The sequence below is a fragment of the Lissotriton helveticus genome, chromosome 10 (assembly GCF_964261635.1).
Source record: "Lissotriton helveticus chromosome 10, aLisHel1.1, whole genome shotgun sequence".
Lineage (NCBI taxonomy): Eukaryota > Metazoa > Chordata > Amphibia > Caudata > Salamandridae > Lissotriton > Lissotriton helveticus.
Genome location: NC_136071.1, coordinates 304280686 through 304303335, shown reverse-complemented (window position 1 = coordinate 304303335; position 22650 = coordinate 304280686).

Sequence of the window (22650 nt, the reverse complement as noted above, 5' to 3'; positions counted from 1 at the left end):
TCACAGTAGTGTCCAGAGGAGATATTAGCTCGAGGATCACATGGGGCTGCTACATGTTGCCCAACAGTGACCAACCCTATGTGCGGTGGATCAGTAGCTGGATCCACACTCACGACACCTTTGTTTGTAACTACATACATCACATTGTTCAACATTTTAGCTTTGCCTTTGGGTGTTGTGTGTGTTTTGACTCACAGCACTTGAGCACAAACACACTCTCGTTTTTTTCCTCTGGGCACTACTGGGGAACCAGGCAGGTTACCACCAGGTGGAGGCACAGCATATTTGGAACAAGGGGGAGCCAATGATGCGGCTGCTACAGTACACTGATGCCAATAAGCATGATATCACGCTGTACGCATGTGTACATATGTGAGGCTTTCAATATAGGCAACACAATCAGTAATGGACCAGTTTGCACAAGAGGAGTGGATCATTCACCCCTCCTTGATCTTTGTATGAATGTTTGATATACATGACATTTGCAATGTGACGTCAGGATACATACCTGAACACTGCATTATCTTCAGTTTTCATAGACAGAGATTGATATTGTGGTAGCACATAGTGCTGCCAACATGAAGCCTTTCGATGTGCATGTTGATTTGTGCACATACATAGCTCATGTATGGATTTCCATGTACATGGTTATTGCTACTCAAGGGCCATCAGGTGGCTGACACAGGAGTGTGATCCCTGTTAACATTTGACTCTGCTTCCCTGTGAGGGTATGTGCTGTGCTGACAAGATGGCTGACAGTGGAGGTCTGGTGTTTGTTGGTAGCCAAATCCCAGCAGGGCCTTGTGCTCCCCACAACAGAGCTCAGTCCCAGAGTACTTGCCAGCCCATTTCCAGGCCCTCTGAGGTGAGCATGGTGCAGTGTGGGCTTGCTGGGCCTTGTGTGTGGGTGTGTATTGTGAGTGACTGCAACTCCCAGCATGCTCTCGCCTACACCCCCTTCCCAGCATGCCCTCACTTCCCTCCTTCTAACTCTTCTTCCTTGTGAGGAGGTGTGCCTATGCTGACAAGATGGCTGACAGTGGAGTCCTGGTGTTTGTTGGTGGCCATTTCACAGGGGAGCTTTGTACTCCCCACAACAGTGCCCAGTCACAGAGACCTTATTAGTCTTCCCGCCCCGTGAGGTGAGCATGGTTCAGTGTGAGCTTGCTGGGCCATGTATGTGGGTAGGTATTGTGAGTGACTGCATCTCCCAGCGTGCTCTTGGCTACACCCCCTTCCCAGCATGCCCTCACTTCCCTCCTTCTGACTCTGCTTCCCTGTGAGGGGGTGTGCCTGTGCTGACAAGATGGCTGACAGTGGAGTCCTGGTGTTTGTTGGTAGCCAATTCCCAGCAGGGCCTTGTGCTCCCTACAACAGAGCCCAGTCCCAGAGTACCTGCCAGCCCATTTCCAGGCCCTCTGAGGTGAGCATGGTGCAGTGTGGGCTTGCTGGGCCATGAATGTGGGTGGGTATTGTGAGTGACTGCAACTCCCAGAATGCTCTTGGCTACTCTCCCTTCCCAGCATGCCCTCACTTCCCTCCTTCTGACTCTGCTTCCCTGTGAGGGGGTGTGCCTGTGCTGACAAGATGGCTGACAGTGGAGTTCTGGTGTTTGTTGGTAGCCAATTCCCAGCAGGGCCTTGTGCTCCCCACAACAGTATCCAGTGCCAGAGTACTTGCCAGCCCATTTGCAGCCCCTCTGAGGTGAGCATTCTTCAGAGGGGTGTTGATGGTGCAATTGTGAGGGGGGCCTTATCTGTGACAACATCAACATCGTGCTTTGGTATACACTGACTTCACAAGCATACCCAGTATTCCCTCCTGTCAGTCAGCTTCACTGTGAGATATTGGTTGTGATGGCAGGGATGTCTGACAGTGTTAAGTCAGATTGGTGCCATTGCCTTGCCCTATTTGCTGTTAGGTTTGTACATGTCATGACAAAGTTACAACTCACTGTGATGTGGCCATTATTGTGTTGGTCTGACTAGCATTGGCTTCTTGGGCCGATTGACTTTAGTTTACTATGCCTTTGCTATCATTGTATGGTTTCACTGTCCCCTTAAAGGTGATGTGTGTGTATTGCGACACAATATCGGGTATATTGGTTGTGTACTCACCAGGCTTTGGTATGTCTGGTAGGCCATGGATGCCCTCTGGTGGTAGTATGTCCGCACCTTCTCCTCCCAGGACCTGAAGTAGATTGGTTTTGCAGGAGGGCCACCGCCAGTGCGCTGACTCAAGGCGTGTTCCTTCGGACCCTCCTGCGCACGTCATACCACCTGTTCTGGATGTCGGTCTTTGTGCGATACGCTGGTGCTTGTGTGTTCACATTGTCCACTATTCTGTCCCACATCTTGGTTTTCTTAGACATGGGGATCCTTTGTACCAATGCGCCAAACAAATATGGCTCCACACTGAGGATCTCATCTACCAATATTTCTAGCTCAGTGTCTGTGAACTGTGGATTCCTCTTAGGGGGCATGGTGAAGGGTGGTGCTGAGGAGTGATGTGGGTGGGTGGGTGACTGGGTGTACTGTTAAAATTAGGATTTTTCTCAGTTTCGTAGTACGAAAGTTGAGAAAAATCATAATTTTAAGACTTTCGGTATTCACAGAAGGCATTTAGGAGTCCGAAAGTTAGGAGTCCTAACTTTACTACTACTAAATTGAGAAAAATCCTAATTTTAAGACTTTCGGTATTCACAGAAGGCATTTAGGAGTCCTAAAGTTAGGAGTCCTAACTTTACTACTACTAAACTGAGAAAAATCTTAATTTTAAGACTTTTGGTATTCACAGAAGGCATTTAGGAGTCTGAAAGTTAGGAGTCCTACCTTTACTACTACTAAATTGATAAAAATCCTAATTTTAAGACTTTCGGTATTCACAGAAGGCATTTAGGAGTCTTAAAGTTAGAAGTCCTAACTTTACTACTACTAAATTGAGAAAAATCTGAACCATCTGAACCAATCAAACACTCACACCCAGTCAAAAGATCTGGGTTGAATCCATCACGTTCTTTAGCCCATTCTGCCACCCCAGTTCAGACATGGCCATATGCAAAACAGTCTGACCCTGTGCCTCATGGGAACAGTCCAGCCCGAACTGCCAAGCCATGCCCTCCCTGGACCGGAAACAAGCTTCCAAGGACCGGTTTCTGGCATTACAGCTGTCTTCAGCCCGGCTTGCCTGAATCCAGTGGCAAAGTGAGCAAGGGGCTCACGTCTGAGCATACCATGCCACACTTATGGCGAAAAAGCGGTACAAAAGGGGGTGGTGATGGACGGAGCATCTGAACCAATCAAACACTCACACCCAGTCAAAAGACCTGGGTTGAATCCATCAACGTTCTTTAGCCCACTCTGCCACCCCAGTTCAGACATGGCCATATGCAAGTCATATGCATAGGCCAGTCTTACCTGGGCAGGCGAGGCGCATTTTGGCAAATCAAAGACCGATTTGTAGATTTTTGACTGTAACTCGTTCTGTAAATGCGAATCTTTGCCACACCAGGGAACGAGGCCGTTGTGCAAACTGGGCTGGATTTGGGCAGCCATTACTTTTACCAGATGAGAATGATTTGGGCAGTCCAGTTTTCTCCGCATTAATCTGTAAGCATAGATCAGAGACTGGGTTTTTGCTCTAAGAGCCAGTTTGTGTTCTTTGTGACTTGTACCCTGCCCAATTGTTACACCCAAGTATTTATATGAGCTTTTTTCTTCTACATGAGCCCCCTTGACCATCCATTTGAAGTTTAGTTTTCTACTGTCAACTAGGCGGACGACTTTTGTTTTATCTTTATTTATCTCCAGCTGTTCCGTGTCCAAGTAGGATGCCAGGTTATTTATTGATCTCTGTAACCCCACTGGGGTTTGGCTCAGCAAGACTATGTCGTCTGCGTATTGGAGGATTGCGAGTGGCTCATTGGCCTGTTTCGGGGGGTGGCAGTCTGGGTTTTCAAAGTGTGTGGCAATATCTGATAAATACAGGTTAAAAAGGCTGGGGGCCAAAACAAAGCCTTGTTTCAACCCGCCTTGAGTGTGAATACTTGCGGTGGTGCTCAGCCCGTTTCCCAGCTTGACTCTTGTCCAAGTATCAGAATACAAGGTTATGATAGCAGAGAGGAGTGCATTTGGAAGGCCCAATCTTTTGAGTTTGTTCCATAAATGACGCCGGCTCACTCTATCAAATGCGGATTTGATGTCCACGAAACAGGCAAAGAGGCGGACTTTCCTTCTTTGCGCCTGTTCCGTCAAGAGGGCTAGAGTTGCGAGATTCGATTGGGTGCCCATGCCTTGCCTGAATCCTGTTTGGAATTTGGGGACAATGTTTTTTTCCTCCATCCAGGCTTGTAAATGGATCAGTACGCACAAAGCATAAAATTTTTCCTTCACGTCAATCAAAGAGATTAGTCTATAGTTCCCCGGCTTGCCGTGATCTCCCTTTTTGTATATAGGGTGGATGATAGTCCCCCTCCAGGAAACTGGGATATTGGAAAACGTGTAAATCTCATTGAAGACTGGGGTAAGGATTTCCGACCACATCTCTGGATTGTTCCTGAAAATTGCGTTTGGTATTCCATTTGGCCCAGCCGCTCCCTCAGACTTTATTTTATTTATAAGTCTGCTTAGGTCTTTCACGTTAGTCAGGGGGCTTTGTTCATTGAAAGACGAGTTCAGATGGAATGAATTATCTTTTGATATTGCGTAACTGGTTCCGGCTTGAGCATCCTTTTGGTCATTGTGTGTCCCCTGGAGAGATTGTTCGGGACTCCTCGTGGGTTTATTGAGCAGGGTGTTTAAGTGGTCTGTCCAAATTTCTGCACCGATTCCTGCCTCTTGCTGAAGTGTTGGACCAGCTGTTAATGTGTTAATGATCCCCCAAAAATCGCTGCTGTTGGGTTTTTTGATGGCTGTTAATAGTTGCTGCCAGATTGATTCTTTATACGCTGATGTTGCTTTTCCCAAGTTCTTTCTGTAAGCACTCCTTAGTGTTTGCAATTTTTTTTTTTTTTCTTTATGCCCATTTCTCCCTCTCGGGATAGGTGTCGCACTTCTCTCGCCATCTCTCTTTTACGCATTTTGAGATCACGATTAAACCAAGGCTCCCTTCTGGGTGTTTTTGTTGACCTCTGTTGATTGGAAACCGGGAAGGTTTGAAGCAAGAACTCGGCCAATTGCTCCCAATTGTTTACATGCGCCTGATCTTGTACTGGGCCTTGGGTCTCATTAAAGGCCTTTACTTTCTCCTCCATGGATTGTGGGGCCACTCCTCGCCATTTTACTTTTCGCAAATTGAACGTTTCTGGCTGCTGCGTGATGGCATTGCGCTTTTGAGCAATTTTTGTTCTGTTCTTCAGGTTCAGAATCAGCAGCAGGTGGTCGCTTTCTGCTCGAGGAGTTATTCTGAAGCTGTTTATCTCTGAGAACAGATTGATGCTAGTTATTATAAAGTCTATTGTCGAGGCAGCCTTTCCGCTCAAGTATGTTGCCGCAGGGGGCGAATCCCACTGGGGTTTGCCATTCATAATTATCAGGACAAGTGCTGCAAATTTGCATACAAAGTCGGCCGCACCCTGTGGAGCTTTACTGTTTCTTCCCCATTTGGACGTTATAAGATTGGAATTAAAGTCGCCGGCGATCACCATGTGGGAATTTATATGGCTTTTCTGCAGTGCATTTAATCATTTTATTAGAGTTACGTATTTACTGTTCTGCTTTTTTCTCTCCGGATGGATATAAACATTTATTAGGAGGAGTTGTGTGATTTGTTCCTTACCGGTTACCTTGATCACTTGGATCCGGTTGTCGCTGTGTCTATTTCTTCTGTTTCCCAGTTTAACTTTTGAGTTATAAAAATCGATAAGCCCCCTCTTGGATGACCATAGTTTGAATATCTTTCTGCCAGGCAATGATGTTCAATGAAACCAGGTATTGAGGTTGCCCCCATGTTCCATGTTTCCTGAAGCAAAACTATTTGTTGTTGCATTAAAAAGGTTGCAGTATCTTGATCTTGGCCCATGTCCCTGAAACCATGCACATTCCATGAACAGAGTGAGATGTTAATTAATTCATTGTCTTTCCTTGCTAATTCCGGTATTTTTCTTCCTTGGTTAGGAGTGCTTATCATTCAGCGTTTTTGAGATCCAGGCCCAGTCCTTGATTTCCTGTAGGCTTCCCCCGATAGTACCCAGGCCTTTGCTATTGGGGTGCCTATTCGTTTGCACGGGCGATGTCGGTGAGTTGGAACGTGCTCCACGTAAGCATGTGGGCTGGAGTTTACCTGGTCTTTTCCCTTCGTTTAGTTTATTGAAAAAGGGATATGGATACCTTGGACGTTGCCATGCCTTAAGCCTGATGCCCCATGCCTCGAATCTTCCACTCATTGTTGCAATGTTGTCCCCCAGGTCCTTGGACGACCAAGTTGTAAGTGACTCCTCTACCCCCCTACCTGGGGTTTCCTTGAATTCCACCGAAATTAGCTCACACGAACGGATTCCTTTTAGTTCGGGGATTTCGTGGAAGAGTCTCAAAAGGTTTCCCCCTGTTGAGCATGTCCTGGGTGCCTTTTGATGAGTATTCCGGAATGAAAGACAGCTTCAATTCACACTCGTCAAGTTCGACTTGCTTTTCGAATGACAATGGTGCACATTCGTTCCTTCCCCCTATTCCTGTGAAGTTTCGCAGCAGTTCTTGCCCGCTTCCTTGTTCATACTCTGCAGGGTATTGGATTTGTATCTCTTGAGTGGCGCTCAGTGGGCCTGATTTTTTTCGGGCCGACATCCTTATTTGTTGATCTGCTTGCTCCTGGACTGAAAGCTTACAGTGGCGATCCTTTCCCCTTATTGTTACAGCAATTGATTTGGGGGGGATTTGAGAGATGGTTGTCATTGTGACCTCCGACCTGTTATCTGGGTGTTGCTTTTGCTCTGCTAAGTTAGGCCCTTGATGTGTCTCTGCTTGTTGAAGTGCAAATTGTTGACTACTTTGTACTTTGCCGCCCCTCGGATTGCTGCTTCCCGATGATAGCTGATTTTTTATATCTAATGGTTCAGCCTGTACGTTGTCGTGTAGTATTAGCATCTTCGGTTGTTGCATGGCCAAGGTTATTTTCCCAGTCGGTTTGTCTTCAAGGGTTGGGCTTCTGGCTCCATGCTTGTTTTGGGGAGCAATATGAGGTTTTGCCATGTGACTAAAACCTTGACTGTTTGTAAAGGAGGTCTGCGAACAGTGTGCTTGGTTTCTCTCAGCACTTCCTGCCTCGGATGAGGAGAGTGGCGTTCTTTTCATTTTCCTGGTTGGTTTTGCTGCAAAGAGAGGAAATAATTTGACCGGGGCAAGGCTTGGTTGTTTGTTATATTTTAGCCTGGCCTTCCTTGCGCGCTTTCTTTCCCGTTTTGTAATTTTACCTCCCGCCCTTGTTGTTGTCTGTCATGCCTCTGAATGATCTTCGCATTGACTGTGATTTATCTCTGGATCTGATTTTAATTGTGCCTCATTGGTGTGTTTTGGTTCCTCGTTTTCGGCTTTGGGGAGATGAACGATTTGCTCTTGCGTGATTGATTTTTGGGAGATTCCTTGGATGTAGGTATTAAAGGAATGTTTTGCTGCCCCTAGAACATCTTTTAGTACTTCCGGTAGTGTTGCTAGTTTCTCTATTATAGGGCTGCAATGGCATGAGGCTAGTTGAATATTTGAGTCTCTTAGCTGGTCCAGAGTTCCTTTTTTGGTTAATAACGCTGTTATTACATCTAGTTTTTTATTTACTCCAGCAATATGACTGGCCATAAGATTGATGAGGTCAATTTGAACATCCATTTTGTCTGATTGGAAATGTAGTACTTTTATGGATTGTTCCAGAGTGTGGATCAAAGTTTGGGCCCATTGCATGTCATGGTTGTCATCGTTATTTTGAGCCAGGGCTAGTGAACCAGGGCTTGACCCATTTCCGGAAGAGATGGTAATGGGTGATGAAAGGATTAATTGTTTGTTTGTTATAGGACTGTGGCCATCCTCCTGCAGCTCTTTCGAGTTGACGTCTTGTTTTCTTTGAGAATTCAGGGGGGTTGACGAAACTAAAATGGCTCTTCTTTGTGGTGTTCTTTACTTTGGGGTCGAGTACGTTGATCCTTTTCCTGTCCCATCCCTTCTAGTGACTCCAAAATTTCAATCAGGTTCGCCTCACTTATGTTGGTGAACGATTTGCCGATCAGCATTTCTTTGAAGCTGCGCTTGCTGCTGATTTTATTAGATCGATTTTTTCCTCCTTTGACCATCTTGTATTAACTCGGCACTATTCCTTGTTTTCTGGGGGAGGTTTGCCGGCGTTAGGGTTTACGATAAGTGAAGGATCGATTTGTCCCTGAATTGATCCTTCTAGAATGGAATGAGGATTTCCACGCTCTCTGCTTGACCCAGTAGAGGCCTCTAGATCCAATGGTTCCGCGGAATCTCTAATATTATTTATTTCTGATTTTGTAGTAGTTCCTTTATGAACTTCGGTTGACTCTTCAGAATTTGATTTAGGGGTTAGTCCTGGCGTTTCTGGAGCTGCCTGGTGCACCTGAGCACTTACTGGTACCAGTTTCCTGCCGTTTATATGAGCCAACTGATTCTCTGGTAATATTTCTTTTGGTGATGCTGTGGCCAACATACCTGAGGTACCTCCAAAAGAAGGTTGTGTTTTGTCGTACATTTCCGCCATGGGGTCTTTTAAGAAAAATAACTTTTGAATCACTGTTTGCTGGACTGGTTTGGAATTTAACTTTGTTGGTGGGGTGGGGACTGAGACCAACCTATCCCTGTGGCCAGCTCCGTTTTCACCGATGCTAATTTGTGAAAGCTTCTCTTCTTGTGATTTCCGTTTAGGTTTTTTGTTTTTGTTTCCTAGTTTCCTTCGCGGTCTTTCTGTAGCCCCCTGGCGGATGGTTCCTGATCGCATCTGTGCGGAATCCTAGCGCAATGCTTTTTAGCACACGCCCAGGGGCTGGCTGGGCTGGCTGAGCTGGCAGTCCTCCGGTGCCACGGCTGTCGCTGCTGCTACTGCTGCTGGGATATGCTGACCGCTTCTCCGCCTTTTTTTTGGTTCTATTGCTCTACTCCGCTTCACTCCGCTGTGGGCTTACAGACCCGTGCTGATAGAGCAGTCCTGAGTAGTCCTGAATTACACCTTCTCTCCGCCTCGCTCGTGGGAGCTGAATGGCGTGGTACGAGTCTTACGGAAGTTAATTTTGCCCCTCCGTCATCCCGTCAACCTGCGCCGAGCCGAGCGCCGGGAATCCCTGTGCCTTTTGATGTCTCGAGTACCAGGGGGCCTTGGGGGGGCTCGGGCAGAAATGCGACGGGAATGCGACTCGCATTCGTACCACCCGTGCTACCCGCTAGCGCTGTAGCTCCTTGCCTCCTCGCCTCCGCTGCACACTCCTCGCACTGCCGAGAATGGCGACTGGCGTTTTGGCGTTCTGCTCCGCTCACTCGCTCACCGTTCACTCGCTCGCGTTCTGCTCAACTTCCTGCTCAACTTCCTGTATGGGCAGCCTTGTCTGCGGTCTGTGCAGCAGCGTACTTCCTCGTTGATTATTCGAGTTGGCTCTTCACCAGCCGTTCTGCCCCTTTTTGCGAATCGCACCCTTTGCACTCGCAAAAATGGTTGATGCATGTGCCTGTAGATTATTTTTAAAAAATCAAAAATAATTAAAAAACAAAAATCTATGGGACTTTGTCCGCCTGCCACCATAATGGAAAACGGGACCGACCGCCAGAGGTGTGGCGGTCCCTTGGGTACAATTAGAATGTCCCATCTAAGTCCTCTTTAACCTGTGGAAACCTTGCTACTCTGTAAAATTCCAGTTTTGTTTGTTCAATCAATCAATCAATCAGGACATTTGTAGAGCGCACTACTTACCCGGAGGGTCTCAAGGCGCTTGGGGGAGGGGGGGGTGCTGCTACTGCTCGAACAGCCAGGTCTTGAGCTTCTTCCTGAAGGAGAGGTGGTCTTGGGTCAGGCGCAGGTCGGTCGGGAGGGAGTTCCAGGTCTTGGCGGCCAGGTAGGAGAAGGACCTTCCTCCTGTTGTCGCTCTTCGGACGCGGGGAACGGCGGCGAGGGCGTGACTGGCTGATCGGAGGTGGCGTTTGGGAGCGTAGAAGTTGATGCGGTTGTTGAGGTAGCTCGGGCCCTGATCGTGAAGGGCTTTGTGTGCGTGGGTGAGGAGACGGAAGGTGATTCTTTTGTTGACGGGGAGCCAATGGAGGTCTCTCAGATGTCCGGAGATGTGGCTGTGTCGTGGGATGTCGAGGATGAGTCTGGCTGAGGTGTTCTGGATCCGCTGGAGTCTCTTCTGGAGCTTGGCGGTGGTTCCGGCGTAGAGGGCGTTGCCGTAGTCCAGACGGCTGGTGACGAGGGCCTGGGTGACCGTCTTCCTGGTCTCGGTGGGGATCCACCGGAAGATCTTCCATAGCATGCGCAGGATGTTGAAGCACGACGAGGAGACGGCGTTGACTTGTCTGGTCATGGAGAGGGAGGAGTCCAGGATGAAGCCCAGGTTGCGTGCGTGGTCTGTTGGTTTGGGTGCGGTGCCCAGGGCGGGGGGCCACCAGGAGTCGTCCCAGGCGGAGGGCGAGGAGCCCAGGATGAGGACTTCCGTCTTGTCTGAGTTCAGTTTCAGGCGGCTGGTCGTCATCCACTCGGCTACGTCTTTCATCCCTTCGTGAAGGTTGGCTCTGGCGGCGGTTCAAGTTCCTCTTCATCCCTGGGCAGGCAGATGTGTTGATGGATGTGGTGTAGCATGGCATCTATAAAATTGTGAAAGAAGGTGCATTTTGCGACACACCTCTGGCCACTGCAATGACATCCTGGTAGCTCCCAGTGGCCAATAGGTGGAGGGAGCATAACACCTGCATATGTGTGGGGATTGCATTGCTGTGCAGGGTTCTGCTTTCCAGGTGTGACTTCAAGGTGTCCATGAGGTCTAGGATTACAGTGCTACTCAGCCTGTACTGGTCATAAATCTCTCCCTCTGTCTTCTCAAGCAATGTTAGCCTGACTCTGAATATCCTGCCCTGTCTCCGCCTCCTCTGTTGGGGACCCAGTGTCTGCATCCTCCTTGCTATCACATACAGGGCAGCCATTGTAGAAAGATTTCTGATGCATTCTGGACCTGTTTTTATAGGTTGGGTCTGGTTACCACCTGGTTCGGGTTGGTGGTAAATCGCATGCGCCAATGGGCCTAATTGCGCTTTTTTGTATTTGGGACTGCGCTGGGCATTGTAATTAACGACTCGCGAATTGCGAGTCACAATTTTGGGAATGCAAAAACCAGTCGCATGTTTTGTGAGTCTGTATTCGTGCGCATCACAATTTTGTATTTGCGACAGCCTTTCGTACATTGCATACAACCATTTTTACATGCGTAAATTGTTTTGTACCCGATTTTGCACACACTAAATGGTCGTACATCTGTGCCTTAGTTTGTTATCCCTTCACTAAGTATAAATGCAAACTCTAAAATCTTGTCAGTTACAATTCTAAAGTACATCTGTGATTTGCATTAATCATGGGGATACTTTTACATCTCACACCCCTCTTTCTTTCATCATACATTAATCACACAGAATACTGGTGAGTGCAGACTACTGGTAATAATAATGGACTCCTACTGTCATTTCAAGTGGGCCCAACTACTCTCCTCCAGATCTGTCTGTAGATTTTAATGCGATTAACCCCATATTTTGTCGAAACTCCTACAGGAGGTGGTGAGCATTTCTCATATGATGTTCAGTTGGTTGAAGTCTCTTCTCAGTCATCGAGTATCTCTGGTAGCTGAGGAAAATTATATTTTGCCTTGTTATGTGTCCCTACGTGTTCCCCATCCTATGTTATGTGTGCATGATTAATATGCATGTATCCCCCTGTGATTGATTAAAGACGCACCTATGGTCGTGTCCAACGTTAGTATGCCAGATATCCAGTCCCCCTGAAAGCAACGAGTATTAGGCCTATGTTGCCATCTTTACATTGTGCACGTTAAAGTTATCGAGTTGCACCCGTTTCTAGGCCTCATGAGGGCCCGGACACCAGATTCAAGCTCCAAGTCTCCTGAACCCGCTCCGAGGAGCGATACAGCCCCCACCTGCATCCCTGACCCTTCGCTTACTTCCTACAGCGCAGTGCCCGGCTCGGCCTGGCTCTATCTGTCTGCCTGCCAAGAGTATGTTATGCTTCTAGTTATCAGTTCAGCTCCTCGTCTTTGCATTCCTTAGCTACTGAATCGCATCAACAGTTCCAGCTATGGTCTAGCCTTTCTGTCTCCATGTAAGAGAAATACTGTATTAATATTCATAGAATATTCCTAGCACACGCATTACACGAAGAATATATGCATGCACCAGCCTTAGAGTCAAGTAGCCTTTCCCCTCTTGACTTTTAGTTTCTATCAACATGTAGTTCTAAACACAAGATACCAGATATGTCTTAGGTACATGTCGTCCTGACACCGTAGACTTTAGTCTCCTCTTCTAGTGCAGAAGTCATAGCCCCCAGTTCTCTCTAGTTACACGTCATAGCCCGTTTGCGCGCACCATTAGGTTAAAGGTCCCAGCTGCTCAGGTAGCCCCCTCCATGTTTCCGCCCATTTCATGACACTTCTGTGACGTCTACATCACATGTCTATGTATACGCCTTGTACACGCCTTCTTGTTACACCCACTTGTCTTTATCTTTCGCGACTGCTACGAGTTACGCCTACTGCTACGCCTACTGTATTGAATGCTATGGAAAATGTAATGTATATATACTCTGTACTGTTATTTAACGTCAGCCAGCCCCTGAAGCTCCTGTCCGTTCCTGTCCCCCGGCAGCTGCCATCCATGCCATCCCGTGCTTTCTATTTCAGGCTGTCCCGTTCCTGTCCCCTCGCTTATGCCTGATTAAAGCCTTCAAGACTCAGAATACCTCGAATCCTGTCTCTTATTTATTGAGCTATCTGTTATTGCTAATTCTGTCAAAAATAGTACCGGTAATTAATTATTTATTTACCACATAATGGCGCCCGAATAGGGACTTGCCCTTTCCCCACGCGCCGGCGAAGCCACGCAGGCCCCCTGACCCTTCTGCAGCCGTGACGGAACCATACCGTGCACGTGCAGATATTTCTGCTTCAAGTCTCCCTCAGGCCCACGGAGGAGACGGAGACTGCGGTCCAGCATCCAGACGAGGCGGTGAGGAATGCGGCGAGTCCCGACCAGAGCCCAAGCCGAGAGAACAAGGTCCGAGGTATCCGGAGGCCCACCCGTAACCGAAGTTTGAAGTCCGAAGTTCGTAGTCCGATGTCGTAGCAGTCCAGTCCAGTCCGAGGCCTTCCAGTTCTTGCTGCCCGGTGAGTACCGTTGCTGGGGTAGTATCTAGACAGAGTCATTAATTTGTCTCTGGTCCGATGGGTTTGGGTACGCAGATCCAACACGAAGTGTCCACCTAGGTGGATACGGTCCGACGTGTCTCTTTAGGAGACCGGTCTGTACTGTTTTAGCAGTGCATCCAGTATTTCTAGTAAGTCTGTTCTCGAGAAGTTCAAGTATTCTGTTTTAATGTACCAGGTAGTATTCTGTTCGAACTGTTATTAATGTTATTTCATGTGTTTTCAATGTCGTGGTATGAGTGATTTGTTTTGCTATTTATTACTGTGTTTATTGTGTACTGTATTGTATTCAAGATGCCTCTGTTCTCCAAGTTACGTCAGATAGGAACCCGGAAAGGGTTGCTAGAAGAGTCAGTTCCTGTCCCGCCTAGGGACAGTCCAGGACATTTTATGTATCATAAGCATGGCTTAAGCGCCATATTGTATTTAGATTTATGGGTTGACTATACCAGACATCTCGAAGAGAAATATAGATGGCCTGTTTCAGGTACATGGGATGCCGAGTGCATCATGCGAGTAGAAGAAGCATTATGGAAAAAGAAAGCCAGACAGTCCCAGAAAGATGCCATAGAATTATGGCGCAAAGAATCTCATAAAAGAACAGAAAAAGAATTCAGAAAAGCAGAATTAAGTAGAGAATCCTCTGAAAAAGCCCAAGAAAGGGAATTAGTCGAAGAAGATGAACGAATTAGAGCAGAACAGTTAGACAGACAGAGGAATGCCCTTATTAAAGGCATGTATCCTCTTCTTGCTGAGGGTTTGCCTAGCGCGACCCCGGAAGCATCCAGTAATTTTCCGCCACCATTGGTCCCGACTAAGCTACGTCATAAACCGACCGCAGCTGATATTTTTCTCTCGTCCTATTTGGATGACACTGTCCCAGAATATGCAAATCCTGTTCCGTCTGCTCCTGTTAATAATGTAATTCCTGCTCCTCCAGCCACTGGTCCCGTGGGTCCAGTTAATGCTACAGCACCTGTTACAGCACCCCCGGCCCAGCCCACAGTACATGTACCCGTTTTGCCAGTCACTCTACCAGCACGTACAGTACACACCGACGATTCTAGTTTAGGAGCCGCGGGGGGAGGTTCTCCTTGTACCCCGCCTCAACCCAGACGTCTGACACTACATGAACTAGCGTTACAGCCAAAAACGACTACATACGTAGATATCCAGCGAGCACTTACTGAATGTCGTTATGATCCAGTCCCAGGCGATGGTCACATGGTCATATATTCATTACGTTTAAGAAGGGTTGTCGGCTTTTTGGACACCCTGCCCGATATGAGAGACCATCTAGACAGAGTATATCGTTTTATCCGTACAGGAGTGAATCCAGAAAGTATTCACGAAGCCATGGTTCAGAGAAAAGTCGAGACTCAGCTCATGCTTTTAAAGTTTTTAATTAACTGTTTAATTAGAGAGCAAGATTGTCCGGAAAAAGATCAAGAAGAAATGAAAGTCCTGACTAGGTGGAGTGACAATATAGCCGAGGGAAAACACAAGACACAAAATTGTATAGAGAGTATGTACAAGAAAATTCGTAGGGAAATAATAAAGATACACGAGAAACGAGAAGCAAAACAAGCAACCGAGAAAGAAAATGACTCTTCAGAAGAAGAGGTAGACAACGAGAATCCCTCCAGAATAGCGTATGTAGGTAGAATTAGACTTTCCGACCGACATTCCCGCCTAGATTACAAGAAAAGTTTTTCTCCTCCAGCACCAGAACAGTGCTCTCTTGAGCAAGTATTTCAAGCTACCGATAAAATTCTGAAATCACGTATAGGTTATAGTGAGCTCAGCACAATACATGAACAAGAACTAGCCCGATCAGCAGTCCGATGGACTAGTGATTCTACCACATTTCTAGACGAAATGGTGGCTCAAATGTTTCTGAAACTGCCCCCAGCCGAGCAGCGACTGGTGGGTATGTACATGATCCAGCACCTCATCACATTGTATGAGGATCAACATTCAGATCCAGGTCCGTTACATGATGTATTAAACGAGTTACTCCAGTAATGATGGAGAGGTCTAGGTACCGATTTGATTAGTGTCATCCTAGAACAGCGCCACAAATACAGAACGTTCCTGACTCCGCATTTTGTTCCAGTTCCACCCCCAGTAGGAAAATCATTCTATATAGACCGACAGAATCCGTTACGAGAAGTACACCCAGTCAAGAAAGAGGGTGGTGGTCTAGAACGAGTATTTGTTTACACCCCCATCACAAAGATGGAACTTCTCGAAATGAAAAAGTTAATCCCCTGTCACGATAAAGATCCAGCAGGGTTCCACCGTGAATTAAAAGACATGCTCCGTATGGGAGAATACACGTATCCAGATATCATTAAAATGTTAAAGGTCCTGTTGCCTGCGGGCATATATGAAAAACTTAAGGAAAAAGAATGGGAGGTGGGAGAGAATAAGATAGATTGGTCTGCATTAGAAACCGAAGATAACACACGAGTACCAGGTACCGGTCTTGGGGATAAAGCTAAAGCTTTGCCCGAATTGTTAATACAAGTCTTGCCAAGATTACTAGCCACGAAAAAGGAAGACTGGGATGCCATCTCAGCCTGTAAACAGAAACAAGATGAAGACACCAGTGATTTTTATTCTAGATTTGAAAAATGTTTCATTATTAATAGTGGTCTGAAGACAAGTAGTGAATCGTATCCACATCTTTTTGTCACTAAACTAGTTGAAAATTCTTTGCCGCAAAAAATCGAGTACTGAAAGTCGAGAGTTCCTGGCAAGCTAATACTCCGTCACAGATGCTCCAGATGCTCCAGTACCACCAGAACAGAATCAGGGAAGAGAAGGAACACGAAAGAAGACGTATGAAAGACACGAAAATGAAAGTATTAGTTGCACAGTCTGTTCCACAAGACAGTCAGAAGAGGGGTGCAACACAGACTAGTCATCCTACAGTTCCCGTTAAAGGGACCTGCAATTACTGTAAACAGCCAGGTCATTTTATAAACGAATGTGCAGTTCTGAAACACAACATAGCTACTGGTAAAACTAAAGAAAGACCACGTCCGCCTAGACAAGAACAAGTTCCGCAGAATACCCAGACACCGCAGAACGCCCAACAGACAGTTACAGTACCGCAGCCTATAGCTGCAACACAACACGTTACCCAACAGATGTACCAGTACGCACAGTCAGAGTATCCAGATTATCAGCCGTATTCATGAAATAGCCTAGAGAGGGAGGTAGGTTTGCCTCTCATCGAGATTCCTGTAGATCAAGAGGGTCCCTATGTACACAGTCAAGTATTAGGGAAAGACAGAAAGTTTCTGATTGATACAGGGGCAAGTAGGACTACCATCAGTCATGACGAGGTTCCAGGGGCTCCGCTCTCAGGCTCTAGAAATGTTTCCCTTGGATTTTCAGGAAAGCCGATTGTTAATGAAATATCGAAACCAGTTTCCTTAGAAGTAGGTCCATTGTCCCGAACTACAGATTTGTTACTTACGAAGTCATGTCCGGAAAATTTGTTAGGCATTAAGACATTGAAAGAATTAGGTGCAATAATTTGTTGTTCCCCGGAAGGGGTACGTCTGTTCCTGCGCGATTTTAAAGGTCATTATGTATTACGTGATTTTGATCCAAAATTATTGAATGTACCACAGCATTTATGGGCGCAAGGTCCAACTGATGTAGGTTGCATGCACATTACACCCTATCGTGTGACTCTAAAGCAAGGTGTTGTTCTACCACGAATCAGACAGTACAAATTGCCACCTGAGGCTGTAACAGCCTTATCCAAAATTATTGACGAGCTTATAGCTCAAGGAGTAGTTGTAGAAACTGACTCCAATGTATGTAATTCTCCTATCATTCCGATTCTGAAACGTACTGATCCAAATGCACCTCCAGTATATCGATTAGTGATTGACCTTCGAGAACTTAATAAATGTATCATACCTCAGTACCCAGTGGTTCCAGACATTTCTTCCCTATTGACTACTATTGATTCCGAAGCCATGTTCTTTACCGTAATTGATCTCAAGAACGCATTCTTCAGTGTCCCCATTCATCCAGACAGCCAGTTTCTTTTCGGATTCTGTCTAAATGGAAGAAGCTATAAATTTACACGAGCTCCTCAAAGTTTCACAGAAAGTCCTAGTATTTACAGTCAAGCACTTAAGAGACAACTAGACAATGTCCGCATGCCAACTGACACTGCCCTACTCCAGTATGTTGATGATCTGTTAATCACAGCCCGTTCTGAACGTGACTGCGAACGTGCGTCACTGACAGTCCTGTATTTTCTGGCCGAGATGGGGCACAAGGTGTCCCCTTCCAAATTGCAATTCTGTGTCCAGCAAGTGGTCTACTTGGGACACTTACTGTCCAAGAGGGGTAGGCAGTTGACACCTGACCGTATCCAGTTAATAGCACATCTTCCACAGCCCAAGACTCAGAAGGAGGTACGAGCTTTTATCGGCCTCACTTCTTACTGCAGACAATGGATTCCTCAGTATGCATTTCTAGCCAAGCCACTGATACAGTTAACGACACAGGAGGCAGCCACATCGACTGTCCTCCCTTGGACATCCGAACATACACTTGTTTTCAATGAATTAAAGAAAGCTCTATGCCAAGCACCTGTCCTAGCAACACCGAACTACAGTAAGCCTTTTACACTTTTTGTCACAGAACGTGATGGTACAGCATTATCTGTCCTCACGCAAGATCAAGCAGGACAATGCAAGCCCTGTGCTTATTTTTCTAGCACATTAGATCCAGTAGCCCAGGCACTGCCTGCGTGCCTCAAGTCAGTTGCAGCCACAGCTCTAGCTATCAGACAAAGTGATTCCATAGTGTTAGGACATTCCCTGACAGTACAAGTTCCACACTCCGTGGAAGTTCTTTTAAACCGAACACAGACTCAGCACTTGACAATTGCACGTTTAACAGGTTATGAACTGACATTATTTCAGCCACACATAGAAATCAGACGCTGCAACGTTCTAAATCCCGCTACACTGTTACCCTCAGTTACCCCCGATCCTGCCACACATGACTGTGTGGAAGTTGTTAACACTATGACAAAGCCAAGACAAGACTTGACAGATATTGCATTACCTGATCCCGACCTGACACTTTATGTGGATGGTTCATGTATGAGAACAAGTACAGGAGAACTAGTAGCCGCGTATGCAGTGACTACTGAGACCGAAGTTATAGAAACACACCGTATTGATACCCTGTCTGCTCAAGCAGCAGAGCTAGTTGCTCTGACCCAAGCCTGCATACGAGCTAAGAACCTGAAAGTAAACATATACACAGATTCACGTTATGCATTCGGAGTCGTACACGACTTCGGAGTGCTCTGGCAAGAGAGAGGTTTCATGACTTCTCATGGAACCAAGATTCAGCATGGCCCCCTCATTCAAGCTCTGTTAGATGCAATACATTTACCGACAGCAATTGCCATTATGAAGTGCAAAGCACATACGAAAGTCACTGACACCATTACCCAAGGTAACGATCTAGCAGATCGAACAGCCAAGCTCACAGCCCAGACTCCAGACATTCCAGTTAACAAGACACTGACACTCATTCCAGTCCAGAATACTTGTATGACAGTTAAGGACCCTACACAAGATGTACTAGATATCCAGTCACATGCTACCTCTGATGAAATCAAGAAATGGTCCGAACAAGGAGGGGTCCAGACAGATCAAGGATGGTTGACGAAGGGAAGAGCCACATGGTTTCTCCCCGACTCTATGGTTCAAGTTATTATTAATACCGCACATAGTCCAGCACACTTAGGAGAAAAAGCCATGCTAGACAGTATCCAGAACATTTGGTTTAACAAGCATTTACGAGCTGCAGCCAAGCAGAAAGTACGTATCTGTATGATCTGTTGTCAATTCAATCCAGGTAAAAGTGTCCCGGTGGAACAAGGTGGATTCCATCCTCCTGACCACCCTTTTGAAGTCCTCCAGATGGATTATATTCAGATGGAGCGATGTCGAGGTTTCAAGTATGTTCTCGTAGTTGTATGCGCTTTGTCCAGATGGACAGAAGCATATCCAGTCCCAGATTACACTGCCGCGACCACTGCCAGGCAGTTGGTTCGTGAGTTTTTCCCTCGTTATGGTTTGCCGAGAGTCGTGTATTCCGACAACGGCCAGCCATTCTCATCAGAGCTCATGAAACAAGTATCCCTTCTGTTAGGGTACCAGTGGAAGTTCCACTGTGTCCGACATCCCGAAGCAGCTGGTCTCGTTGAGAGACATAATCAGACATTGAAAATCCGCCTTGCCAAAGTATGCGCAGAAAAAGGCGTAGACTGGCTGGTAGCCCTGCCAGTAGCCCTTTTCTTCATGAGAATGGTTGCACACTCCAGATCAGGTCTGTCCCCGTACGAGGTCGTATTCGGCCGCCCTCCAAATATGTGGGGTACACCAATGCCCCGAAAGATTACAGACGTTTCCAGTAATATGCTGACAGATTACCTAGCTTCCTTGATGTCTGCCTTGCACTCTTGTCGTTCACAGGTTGCCGCTGCATTTCCAGACAACACCGAGGTGAAACCGCACGAAATCGTTCCAGGCGGCCTGGTGTTGGTGAGGAATTTTGATCGTTCAAGTCCGCTGGAGCCCCGCTGGAAGGAGCCCCGCCTCGTATTACTCACAACAAGGACTGCTGTCAAGCTTGAGGGGAGGAAAGGCTGGGTCCACACCAGCCACATCAAAAAATTTTATGGACTCAAACCAAAGACATTCATTAAGGACTGCCCCGATACAGACTCTGAATCTAAACTCCCCCCATTAGAGAAAACTCCGCAGCAGGAGTATAAATCGAAACTGAGGTCTAGCAAGTCAGACAGTTTAATTGTTTAAGTCCCTCTCGGGTGAAGCGGTTAGACAGGTTCCTGACATGTATGAGATAGACCCCCATAGTGAGAGAGTTAGCCAAAACTCTAAGAGATGTACCGTTATTCTGTTATTTCTAATGTTTCTGAGTCTTATGGTTACAGGCACAAGTTATGCTTTTCACTTATGTTTTCCTATTTCTCATGTACATATGTTTTCTAATGTTACAGTAGAGCACACTTTTAGTGAACTGCCTCCTCACGAGTTATCCTATCGTCTTGCTATGCGTAATAACACATTTATCAGAATGTTACACTATTCACACCAGACCAGCAATGCCACTAATTGTTGGGTGTGTGGTCGACTCCCCCCTTTCCAGACACCAAAGGGAGTTCTGCCACTCTTTCCCTATCCGTTCTCACACAATGGTTCGTGTGGAGCATGGTCCACATTAACGTCATCCTCCACTGATATGTCCCTTTTGAATCGAACATGTTTTCCAGACAAGCAAGATCTTTCCCATAGAATAGGTTCTGATCTAGAAAATGAAGTATATGATCTAGGTAATTATTCCTCGAATTTCATGGTCTTGAATGTTCAGTCCGATACTACTCCAGATTTACCTGCTATTTCAGTCCTACCAGTCAAAGGCGAATTATGTGTCAGAAAGAATGGTTCCATACATGTAGGTCATAGTGATTGTACTACTGTGGTCGAGTATAGTGACAGTGGGAAATCTATTTTCAAAGCCTCACGTCATTCATATTTTGTTTGTGGTCAGACCGCATATATACGCCTGCCCCTCGATTGGGATGGAACATGTTATATTGCCTTCCTACTGCCACCAGTTTTCCTAGCCCCATCTGATTATCACAGAAACACACATCTAGTACACGTTAGACATAGAAGGGAGGTCGAGTCCCCAATTGTCGATCAAACTGAAACTGCTCTAGAACAGTATCAAGACTTCAATAAAGGTTTCTTTTTCTTCATAGGTCCTGTCCAGAATAGTAAGCTAATACGTAGGTTAACCAGAACCCTTGAAGCAGTAGTGAATGAGACTACTTCCGCTCTAGGTAACTTAACCGAAGAGCAATCTGCTATGAGATTTGTCGTTTTGCAAAATCGTCTCGTCCTTGACGTCATACTGGCCGATAGGGGCGGAGCTTGTAGAGTCATCGGATCTAGTTGCTGCATTTTCATTCCTAATAACGCACCGTCTGTTTATTCAGCTATAACCCGACTTCATAAAATTGCCCATCAGTTACACCAAGATCCAGGCACCTGGACATGGTTCGGTTGGCTCTGGAGTATTATATCTGCCTGGGGATGGAAAGTATTGTCATTCCTAGGTATAACAGTAATGATCATATTCAGTTGCTGCCTTTGTTTACAATGTGGCCCTGCGATTTGCGGCTTGTGCGCTACATCCTGTATTCCTAGTCCTAAGTCCCGTTCCAAGACAATTCGAGACGAGCAAATGATACTGTATGAAATGATGGTATCATGAATATTGATGTTTCCTGATGGAAACGTAGTGACAAGGAGGGAATGAGGAAAATTATATTTTGCCTTGTTATGTGTCCCTACGTGTTCCCCATCCTATGTTATGTGTGCATGATTAATATGCATGTATCCCCCTGTGATTGATTAAAGACGCACCTATGGTCGTGTCCAACGTTAGTATGCCAGATATCCAGTCCCCCTGAAAGCAACGAGTATTAGGCCTATGTTGCCATCTTTACATTGTGCACGTTAAAGTTATCGAGTTGCACCCGTTTCTAGGCCTCATGAGGGCCCGGACACCAGATTCAAGCTCCAAGTCTCCTGAACCCGCTCCGAGGAGCGATACAGCCCCCACCTGCATCCCTGACCCTTCGCTTACTTCCTACAGCGCAGTGCCCGGCTCGGCCTGGCTCTATCTGTCTGCCTGCCAAGAGTATGTTATGCTTCTAGTTATCAGTTCAGCTCCTCGTCTTTGCATTCCTTAGCTACTGAATCGCATCAACAGTTCCAGCTATGGTCTAGCCTTTCTGTCTCCATGTAAGAGAAATACTGTATTAATATTCATAGAATATTCCTAGCACACGCATTACACGAAGAATATATGCATGCACCAGCCTTAGAGTCAAGTAGCCTTTCCCCTCTTGACTTTTAGTTTCTATCAACATGTACTTCTAAACACAAGATACCAGATATGTCTTAGGTACATGTCGTCCTGACACCGTAGACTTTAGTCTCCTCTTCTAGTGCAGAAGTCATAGCCCCCAGTTCTCTCTAGTTACACGTCATAGCCCGTTTGCGCGCACCATTAGGTTAAAGGTCCCAGCTGCTCAGGTAGCCCCCTCCATGTTTCCGCCCATTTCATGACACTTCTGTGACGTCTACATCACATGT